Source organism: Barbus barbus, assembly GCF_936440315.1.
Source record: "Barbus barbus genome assembly, chromosome: 35".
NCBI classification, from domain to species: Eukaryota; Metazoa; Chordata; class Actinopteri; order Cypriniformes; family Cyprinidae; genus Barbus; species Barbus barbus.
In genome coordinates, this window is record NC_136763.1 from 25,755,018 (window position 1) to 25,765,744 (window position 10,727).

Sequence of the window (10,727 nt, forward strand, 5' to 3'; positions counted from 1 at the left end):
TTCTACGCTATTTTAGTGAAAGCCCAGAGTCTTGTCTTCCACTGGCAGACTTCTATTCTACACTGCCATATGCCAAAGAAAGCCCTGTCGACTACTGGGTCCGTCTTAATAATGCAGCCGAAATTGCTGATAATCACCTGCAGAAACAGGGTAGTCAAATGAAGAACATCTCGCAGGAAGTCGCGATGATGTTTATTAGAAATTGCCCTGATGATGGACTTTCTAATGTGTTTAGATACAAGCCTGTTACCAAGTGGTCATCAGCAGAGGTGCAAGAAGTCATTGATGAGCATCAAAGGGAGTCGAGAACAAAGAAACTGCACTCTCACTCTCTTCCTGACCGCTTGTTTCAAGTAGCGACTGCCGTTGTCAGCCATCCAGAAACGACTACTGTGGATAACACTGCGGTGAATGCAGCAGCGTGCATTCCCAGTACCCAGACCACAAAGCCTGAGACTACCACAGCACCTCCGAACACGGCCTTGACTGACACTGGCACATTAGAGCGGGTGCTCAGCATGCTGGAAAGGGTTCTTGAGCGCACTAATATACAGGCTGCCCCTGATAGACCACAGTTACGCTCTTGGTCTCATCCATCCAGATGTCGTGTCTGTGGTGAGAGAACCCATTCAACACGGTCGCATTGCATGTCAGAGAAAAGATGTTTGATTTGTTTAGAAGTTGGTCACCAGCGCAGTACCTGTCCTAGAAGGAGTGCAGAGTCTGTCAGCCATGCCCCGATTCAGGGAAACTGACACACCCGCACGGGGGAGGGGGTAGTGCGGGTGAAGGAATTCAGACCCTCCAAGAAGATGCATCAAGCATATACGAGTCGACGTGCAGGTCAGTGACAAGTGATAATGTAGTTCTGTTTCAGAATGTGGCCCAGCTGGCACGGGCAGACAGCCTTTTCTACACTGATGCTTTAGTCAATGACGCCGTTCCTTTAAGAGCCTTGTTGGACAGTGGCTCTATGGCCTGCACTATCAGTGAAGTTGCAGTGTCCCGTCTACTTGACGCAGGATTGACTCTGGATCCATGTGAGATGCAAGCCAATGTTATGCTGGTTGGATGTGGCGGAGTTCAGGTTGTGCCGAAGTGTATGTACCAGCTGAAGATGAGAGTGTATGAGTATGAAGTCAGTGTACCTACGCTGGTTGTTACGGGACAACGAGACGAGTTGATACTCGGCACCAACGTTCTTAAATTTATCTTGAGTCAGTTTAAGCAGAACCCTACGTACTGGCGTGTTGTAAATAGACCTGAATCGACAGAAGAGGCAGAAGCTGAGCAGTTCCTTAACATGCTTTCTGGCCTTAATAGATGGAGAGGTGATGAGATGCCTGATGTAATTGGAACTGCCAAGCTGGTTCAGGCTGTCACGTTGCTGCCAAAGCAGGAGCACCTGGTGTGGGCCAAGCTGCCTCCTACATCACCTATTTCCGAAGGCAGTGCGGTGTTAATTGAACCTACCAAGTCGCCAACCCATAAGAAGGATATCATAGTAGGACGTGTGGTGGTTTCTATGACTGCTGACAGGTGGGTGCCAGTTAGAATGCTGAACCCATGCGACAAGCCCATCACTCTGAAGAAAAATTCCAGGGTAGCCAACGTTTCTCCCTGTGTGGCATTGGAGGATTTGGAAACGGATGTGGAGCGACCCTTCGAGACTGTAAAAGCCCAGAGTCAAGCTGTGCATAATGAAACACATGATCCAGACTTGCGTGACATTCTGCTGAAGATGGGATTGAGCGACTTGGACATTGACTCTTGTGAAGTGTCATCTCAGTGGAAAGGTCAGCTATTGAGCTTGGTTCAGAAGTATGAACATGTATTCTCAAAGCACAAGCTAGACTGCGGGAGAGCAAAAGACATTGTGCATCACATCCATCTCTCTGACAACCGGCCTTTCCGTTTGCCTTATCGGCGTGTGCCTCCAGGGCAATATCAGAAACTACGCCAGGTATTATCAGAGATGGAAGAGCGGGACATCATTCGCAAATCCAGCAGCGAGTGGGCCTCTCCCTTGGTTCTCGTGTGGAAGAAGAGTGGAGATCTCAGAGTCTGTGTTGATTACCGTTGGTTAAATTCACGCACCATAAAGGACGCACACCCTCTTCCTCATCAAGCCGATTGTCTTGCTGCTCTGGGAGGGAATACGTTGTTCAGCGCAATGGATCTCACGTCTGGCTTCTACAACGTCCCTATGTGTGAAGACGACAAGAAACTGACAGCATTTACCACTCCTCTAGGGCTTTACGAATTCAATCGTCTTCCGCAGGGACTGTGCAACAGCCCGGCGAGTTTCATGCGGCTTATGATGAGTATATTTGGTGACCAAAACTTCCTTACCCTGCTGTGTTATTTGGACGATCTCCTAGTGATGGCTCCCTGTGAAGAAAAGGCCCTGGAAAGGTTGGAAATGGTCTTCGAGAGATTAAGTGCTCACGGGTTGAAGTTGGCACCCAAGAAATGCTATTTCCTTAGACGGAGTGTCAGGTTTCTCGGCCATGTTGTGAATGAGCACGGTGTTGCAACAGATCCCGACAAAATTGCAGCCATTACCACCATCACTGAAAAGGACCTCATGATGGATGATGGAGTTTCACCTTCCCCTAGGAAGATCAAATCCTTTTTGGGTATGGTCATGTATTACCAACGGTTCATCCCCAATTGTTCCAGTATTGCCAAACCGCTCTTCACATTGACTGCAGCAACCAAAGGAAAAAAAGGTTATTCAAGAGGTGGTGCTGTCTTCAGGAAACTCAGCTCGATAGATTGGACTAAAGAATGTGCCCTGTCCTTTGAACAACTTAAGTCAGCTCTTCTGAACTCTGTAGTGTTGGCGCACCCTGACTTCACCCGTCCATTTATCCTCTCTACGGACGCCTCACTGGATGGAATAGGGGCAGTATTATCACAAGTTCCGGTAGGGGAGTCCAAGGCGCGGCCAATCGCCTTTGCAAGTAAGGCGCTTACTCGAGCTCAGTCCAACTACCCGGCACACCGTCTTGAATTTCTTGCATTAAAATGGTCTGTCTGTGACAAATTTAGCCATTGGCTAAAGGGGCACTCTTTCACAGTCTGGACAGACAATAATCCATTGACTTATATTTTAACAAAGCCGAAACTAGACGCGTGCGAACAGAGGTGGGTGGCTAAGTTGGCCCCGTACACATTTGACATCCAGTATATACCCGGCACCAAGAATGTGGTTGCTGATGCACTGAGCCGTCAACCGTTTGTCCCTGGTCATGTGAGCCATAGACTCGTGGCTGAACCCTACGATCGCCTGCTGGGACAGTCCGAACTGTTACATGAAGAAACGGTACAGGATTCGTTTAGGCTCAGTGCGAACAGCCAGTATGCTGGACATCCATTAGAGCAATATTCATTGTCTTCTGATCAAGTTTCTGCTGTCTTCGAAGCTCATACGAAGTGGGAAATGGGAGCAGAAGGTAGAGTAATTTCCTGGCTTACTCAAGAAACCCAACGGATGATGCCTGTTGGTCAGAACCCCTTACCTGTCTACTCTTTGGATGAGCTTCGAGAGAAGCAAGAAGGTGACCATGTGCTCTCGAGAGTTCTTCTTTATGTGTGCCGAGGTAAAAGGCCGTCTCGGAGAGAAAGAGCCAAGGAACCTTACAAGGCACTGAAACTGTTGAAGCAATGGGACAGATTGAAGCTGTTGGATGGCATACTATACCGTGTCTGCAAAGATCCAGTGACTAAGTTTACACGTTACCAGTTCATAGTTCCTGATTCTCTGATCAGTGAAGTCTTGTGTGGCATCCATGACGAGGCAGGCCATCAAGGCCAAGGAAGAACGTTGTCTTTAGCTAGACAGAGATTTTCATGGGTTGGGCTGGAGAACGATACCCGAGATTATGTGAAACGCTGCCAACGCTGTGTGGTCAGCAAAACCCCTGAACCTGAGGGAAGAGCCCCTTTAGAAAGTATTCGAACTGTCAGGCCATTGGAACTAGTCTGTATAGACTTTTGGTCTGCCGAGGATTCTTCTGGCAAGAGTGTAGACGTTCTTGTGGTAACAGACCACTTTACAAAAATGGCAAATGCATTTCTGTGCAAGAACCAATCAGCATCTCAAGTCGCTCGTCACTTGTGGGATAAGTTCTTTTGTGTTTATGGATTTCCACAAAGTATTCATTCAGACCAAGGGGCAAACTTTGAAAGCAGGCTGATCAAGGAACTGTTGCAGATTGCTGGCATACAGAAGTCACGAACCACGGCATACCACCCAATGGGCAACGGTCAAGTCGAAAGGTTTAATCGCACCTTGGGTAATATGATCAGGGCGTTACCCCCGAGAACCAAACAGGACTGGCCGCAAATGCTGCAAACCCTGACGTTCGCTTACAACAGTACTGCTCATGAATCAACTGGCTTTGCTCCGTTTTTCCTCATGTTTGGTCGTATTCCCAGATTGCCCGTCGATTTGATGTTCCAGAGTGTGGATCGTGATAATAACGTCACAGACTATGATCAGTACGTGAGGAAACTGAAAGATAACCTCAAGGAAGCTATGTTAGTTGCTCAGGCCAACAACACCGCGAGTCAACAACGGCAAACTGACTATTATAACAAAAGCATCAAAGGACGAGACATTGAGGAAGGTGATTTTGTGCTGCTCGCCAACAAAGGGGAGCGTGGACGGCGCAAGCTAGCCGACAGGTGGGACTCAACATTGCATGTTGTGGTATCTGTGGATACAAGATGTCATACCTACCGTGTCAGAAACACTCGGACCAATCAGGAGAAGGTGGTTCACAGGAATCTGCTCTTACGAGCTAACTTCTTACCCATTGAAGAGAGGGAAGGCTGTTTAGAACCAATCTCTGAGGTATCAAACTCGGATTATGAAACTGATGAGTCTGTGATTGATGCTACTTTTAATGGATCAGAGGACGTTGGTAATGAAGTTGTTGGACCAGTTCACCCCCCAGCTTGTTCAGTCAGTTCATCAGTGGAAGAGGGAACGAGAGATCTACGTTCTAGTGCAGGATTTGAGGATGTCCTTGATGGTTCAGTTCTCGGAAGTGAGAATCGGGAAACTGTTCAGAGTTCTGAGCCTAACGCTGCTTATACAGATGTGGATGAAATTGAACATGACATGACAGAGTCAGTACCGTATGACAGAGTCCCTGAGGAGATCGTTCAGCCTCCTTCTGCAACAGATCACTCCGTAAGGACGAGGGCTGGCAGATTGGTAAAACCAGTTAATAGACTTATTCAAATTATGACCCAGAAAACCCTCCTGCGTAGCCCCTCGCTCAGCATTCTCTGGTCAAAAGCTTCTTAAGTAATGATAAAAAAATTCCCCTTTGGTGTTATTCATCTGGGGTATTGTTTGAGTGTGATCATTTTAAGTATCTGTGAAGTAGTGTTTATGGCACTTTTCTTTCGCGGGCAGACACTTGAGAGTCTGGCCAACTTTCTTTTGTCGCCCTCCCAGTAAGTTGGGTAACACATATGTTGCATGAAGATACTAGTTTTGAATGAGTGTGATCACATCCCCAGTGTCCATTAGTCACTAGTATTAGACTAGTTTTGTGAAGTTCAGGGGGGTGAATGTAACCAGTTGGGAAGAGAAATAATAATTTTACTGTATTCTTTGTGATGAACTTCCCAAAACTTATTTTCTGTGGAGCCAAACGACAATTGTTATGTATTAAATGCCTATAAGGGTCATTCTGTGTTTTTGCGTGTAGGAACTTTAATTATGGTGTTTTGTGTAAATGGGACTCTTATCTGTGTTACGCGCTATGCCTTTGGGGAGTGCGGGAGTTACGTCAGCCTCAGACCGCAATTGGATGCTGGCGAGGCAAGACGCAAAAAGTTTCTCCTTATCTCCCGGTTGTTCTTGGTACGTTTAACAGTGTTCATTTGACTAAAGTTAATCTAATTCTAAACTGAATGTGTTCTGAATCGATTTTGAGTATGTATATTTGTATATTATGAGATTTATGTGAGTTTTACGTGAATTGTATCTGACGCACGTGGAGATAATCAATCGATGGTTTGTGCAGTGTGTGACGCTGAAAGAGGATAGCGTGGAGAATGGTTTTTCTGATTAAGTGTCCCATGTGTTCCAGGTATGTTCAGTTCTTTAATTCAAACAGTGAAAAGTGATTTGAATGATAATGTATGTGAACTGGTTTTGAATGTTTTATTATTTTTCTCTTTCCCCTTATTCTGAAAAATATTCTATTGCTTCACATTTGGATTGTGCACCTAATTCATATCTCTATAGTGTCGTTGTGAATGTGCATGATATTTTGGGGAATGTTTGTTTGCTGGTTCATGCGACCATTAATCTTATACATCATTAATTGTTGATAATGTATGTGAAAAGAACAACATACAACCAGTAACTTTATTTCAATTTCTTTATTTCTTATGTTTTAATGTATTGCACGATGTTAACATAAAATTGTTGTAATCGTCAGCCTGAGACCGCAATTGGATGCTGGCGAGGCAAGACGCAAAAAGTTTCTCCTTATCTCCCGGTTGTTCTTGTGTGTGACGCTGAAAGAGGATAGCGTGGAGAATGGTTTTTCTGATTAAGTGTCCCATGTGTTCCAGGATTAATAAATGGAAGTGATGTGAAACCGTCCCTGCCATCTCTGGTGTGAAGTTTCTTATGTGCAGATCTGGAACTGCTACATTTGCACAAGCATATTATGAATGAGAACGGCGCGCAATCAGCTCAAAAAAAAAAAAAGGGTCTGATTGTGCTTCTACCCGCTGTACATCTTGCATTCCCGCTGCTGCTGAGGCACGGTGGCGAGTGAGATTACAGGGATCGCAACATGGATCTGGCAAACGGGTTCGCCCTATCTCCTCCTGCATTCCCCAGATCTAGCGCTCTCGCTTGGGGAAAGCCCGCGTGTGCGGTTCTTCCCCCTTTGAGTGAGAGCTCGCATTGCCGAGGCGACGCGTATTTAATTCTCATATCAGAAGCGATGCCCCGAGTGGAACAGACGCTCGCGAGCTATCTGTTCCCTTGCGTGGCGTTGTCTCTGAAGGCTTGCGGCTGCAGGTCAGGCTGGTGCGTGTCTGCACACCATGGCAGTGTTACAGGCGCACCAAGCTGACGTACCTGCTTAGAGAGCTGGATGAGGGATAGGGGCTCAATTTGATTGAAATATAAGCTGATCTCCCTAGAAACGCTGTCTGTGGTTGACCCTATCTGACATGAAGGAGAAGCGCCTTCTGGCCTGTTCGGCGACGCATGCCAGCCTCTCTTCAGAGAGGCACAGAAGCAGAGTGTGGCCGAGGTGGGGCCGTGGTGGCAAACACTCTGGGTCGGGGACCTCTAAGGCTAAGCTGGATCTGTGGACCATTCTTAAGTCTAAGGGGTCCTCGGCCAAGAGGTCCCGTGGTCGTGGCCCAGGGCTTACGAAGGGATCCCTCTGGGCCAGAGCGGGTTACACCTCATTTACGGTGTCCGTCTCACCCCAGTGACCTCGGGAGACCAGTCTGCTAACCCTGCCAGAGTTCCAGGGCGCAGCTGGCTCCAGCGAGCGATATTCTCAGTTTCTTCCGCCCCGAAGTGTAGCAGAGCTGAGAAGCTCGCCACCCCTGCGGGGGTCTCTAGAGCTCCTGGTTCGGCCGTCTCCTGCCGGTCCTCCGCTTCTGGGCGCCGAGCTAGCAGCTATAGGTACACCAGAGGCCAGTCTCGAAAGACTGGTTCCCTTAGTAGACCATCTGGCAGCGTGGAAACTACTGCCAATGTGTCTCTCTGGGTCCTGCCTTGCAGGGTCTGGTTCTATCAGCCTGATCTTCCTAGGAATGACGTGGGTCTGAGGACCGTCGTTCAATAGGAGGCTGAGGCTGAGGCAGTCCTGATGCTATGGCAAGGACTTACGAGGGCAGACCCCTCTGGGGCAGAGCAGGTTACACCTCATTATATGGTGTCCGTCTCCCCCCAGTGCCCTCGGGAGATCAGTCTGCCAACCCTGCCAGTGTTCCAGGGCACAGCTGGCTCCAGCGAGCGATGTTCTCAGTTTATTCCGCCCCGAAGTGTAGCGGAGTCTGGGTTCTACAGCCGGTAATTCATTGTTCCAAAGAAGGATGGTAGATCTGCGTCAGTTGAACCGCTCAGTCATGTGACTGAAGTTCAGGGTGCTTTCACTCATCAGTCGTGTCTCAGGCCAAGTTTGAGGACTGGTTTGTCACGATAGATCTAATGACGCATATTTCATGTTTCCATCCTTCCCTCTCACGGGAAGTCCCTGAGGTTTGCTTTTGGGGGCAAAGCTTACCAATATCGAGTTCTTCCCGTTGGCCTTGCACTCTCACCCTGCACTTTTACATCAACAATTGGTTGATTCTAGCTCGATCAGAGCAGGTGGTGATTCGGCATCGAGATGTCGTTCTCATGCACTTGAAGGGGTTGAGACTGAACGCCAAGAAAGTGTGCTTTCTCCAGTATAAAGAACCACTTATCTAGGCGTGGTGTGGGATTCGACCATGATGCAGGCACGTATGTCTCCTGCTCGGATCGAGTCGATCCTCACCTCAGTCAAGAGAATGAAAGAGGGCCAGTCACTCACTGTCAAGCAGTTTCAGAAACTGCTGGGGCTCATGGCAGCTGCGTCCAACGTGATAACTTTTGGCCTGCTGTACATGAGACCCCTACAGTGGTGGCTCAAGACCAAGGGGTTCTCCCTGAGGGGAAACCCGCTTCGCATGATCAAGGTCACGCGGCGATGCCTACGTGACTTAGACATGTGGAGCCAAGTTTGGTTCTTGTCTCAGGGCCCGGTGCTGGGAGCTTCTTGTCGCCGCGTGATCCCAAGCATACAGCCTCATCTGTAAAGCATGGTGGAGGTGGTGTCATGGCATGGGCATGCATGGCTGCCTCCGGAACAGGCCCTCTCAACTTTACTGATGACTTAATGTATGATGACAGTAGCAGAATGAATACAAAACCATCTTGCCTACCAATATTCAAGAAAATGCCACCAGATTTATTTGGAAGTGCTTCACATTGCATCAGGACAATGGCCCAAAACACTCTGCCAGTTCAGTCAAGGAATTTATAAGGGCAAAGAACTGGAAAGTCTTAGATTGCCCAAGTCAATCTCCAGATTTAAATCTGATTGAACTTGAATTTCAGCAGCTGAAGAGGAGAGTAACGGCAGAAACTCCCCAAAACAAGCAACAATTGGAATTGGCTGCATTAAAGGCTGAGAAAAGCATTTCAAAGGATGAGACCAAGGTGATGTCTATGGGTCACAGACTCACTGCTGTGATTGTGTGCAAGGGATTTGCAACTAAATAATAGCTTTTAATCTTTTATATCTGCCTTATGTTCAGCTGTCCCAATACTTATGCTCACATCAATGAGTGGGATGAACTCTAAAAGTGCTGTTCTTTTTATTTGGTAAAACATGTATGTATTGAAACAGCTAATAATAAAACGTGACATTCTATAGTTTTGTCTCATATTCATCTTTTCATCATATTTGCAAATGTCTTGACTCCACAGCCAACAGAGCAATTTTGTCTTTACTGTTCCAATACTTATGGAGGGTTGGGTTACCTGTTGTCTCCTCAGTTAAGCACACTTAGTAAGCTCCATCCTCACTTCCTCACAGTGCAATTAGACAAATGAGATGTCCTTTATCATAGCAGACTTTGAACGGTTTCTGGGTCACAGGCATGGCCAGCCGCTGCATAGGCTCTGTTGGCGAGCACTGATGTCATCCTGCAGGGCTTTGAAGGATGCGTCGCCGTCTTCAGTCCTTGGTTCGACGGCGGAAGCAGATGTGCAGCCACTGCCTCCTTGAGAGGGGGAAGCTTGCAGTATCCCTTTTCCTCAGCGCCATCAACGGTGGTGAGAGCTGCTGAAGTGGAAGAATTTGCACGTGCCGAATAAGGGGCTCTCCAGGTTTTAGTGAGTTCCTCGTGGACCTCTGGCATGAAGGGAGCTGGTCGCTGTCGATGGGAAGGCTGACAGCGATCCTTGAGGAAGCACTCGTCGAGGAGACCAGGGGTGGGCTCTTCCAGGGCCATCCACGCCAGGCCCAGCTCTTCCACAGCACGCGTGAGGACGTGGATCAGCTCCGAGTCCATGCTAGGCCACGCAGACTGTGATAGAGGGGGAGCTCATCAGCATCAGATGCCGTCAAGGACATAGTTCCGTCAACGGCTATCTCTTCCTCCTCAGACGCGCCGAAAGTGAGTGGCGCTGCTCCTTCCGTCCTTCCGGATTTTTCCGGCGGCGTAAAGTGCTGCAGGGAGAGCGGAGTGCACGGGCGCTGGGCCGATGCAGCACTGCTCGTACCTGAGAGAGAACTTCCACTGTTCCGCTGTTTCTTCCTGAGAGGAGACGGGGGAACGGAGCGGGGATATATACACTCACCTAAAGGATTATTAGGAACACCATACTAATACTGCGTTTGACCCCCTTTCGCCTTCAGAACTGCCTTAATTCTACGTGGCATTGATTCAACAAGGTGCTGAAAGCATTCTTTAGAAATGTTGGCCCATATTGATAGGACAGCATCCAGGGCACGAAGCTCCCGTTCCACCACATCCCAAAGATGCTCTATTGGGTTGAGATCTGGTGACTGTGGGGGCCATTTTAGTACAGTGAACTCATTGTCATGTTCAAGAAACCAATTTGAAATGATTCGAGCTTTGTGACATGGTGCATTATCCTGCTGGAAGTAGCCATCAGAGGATGGGTACATGGTGGT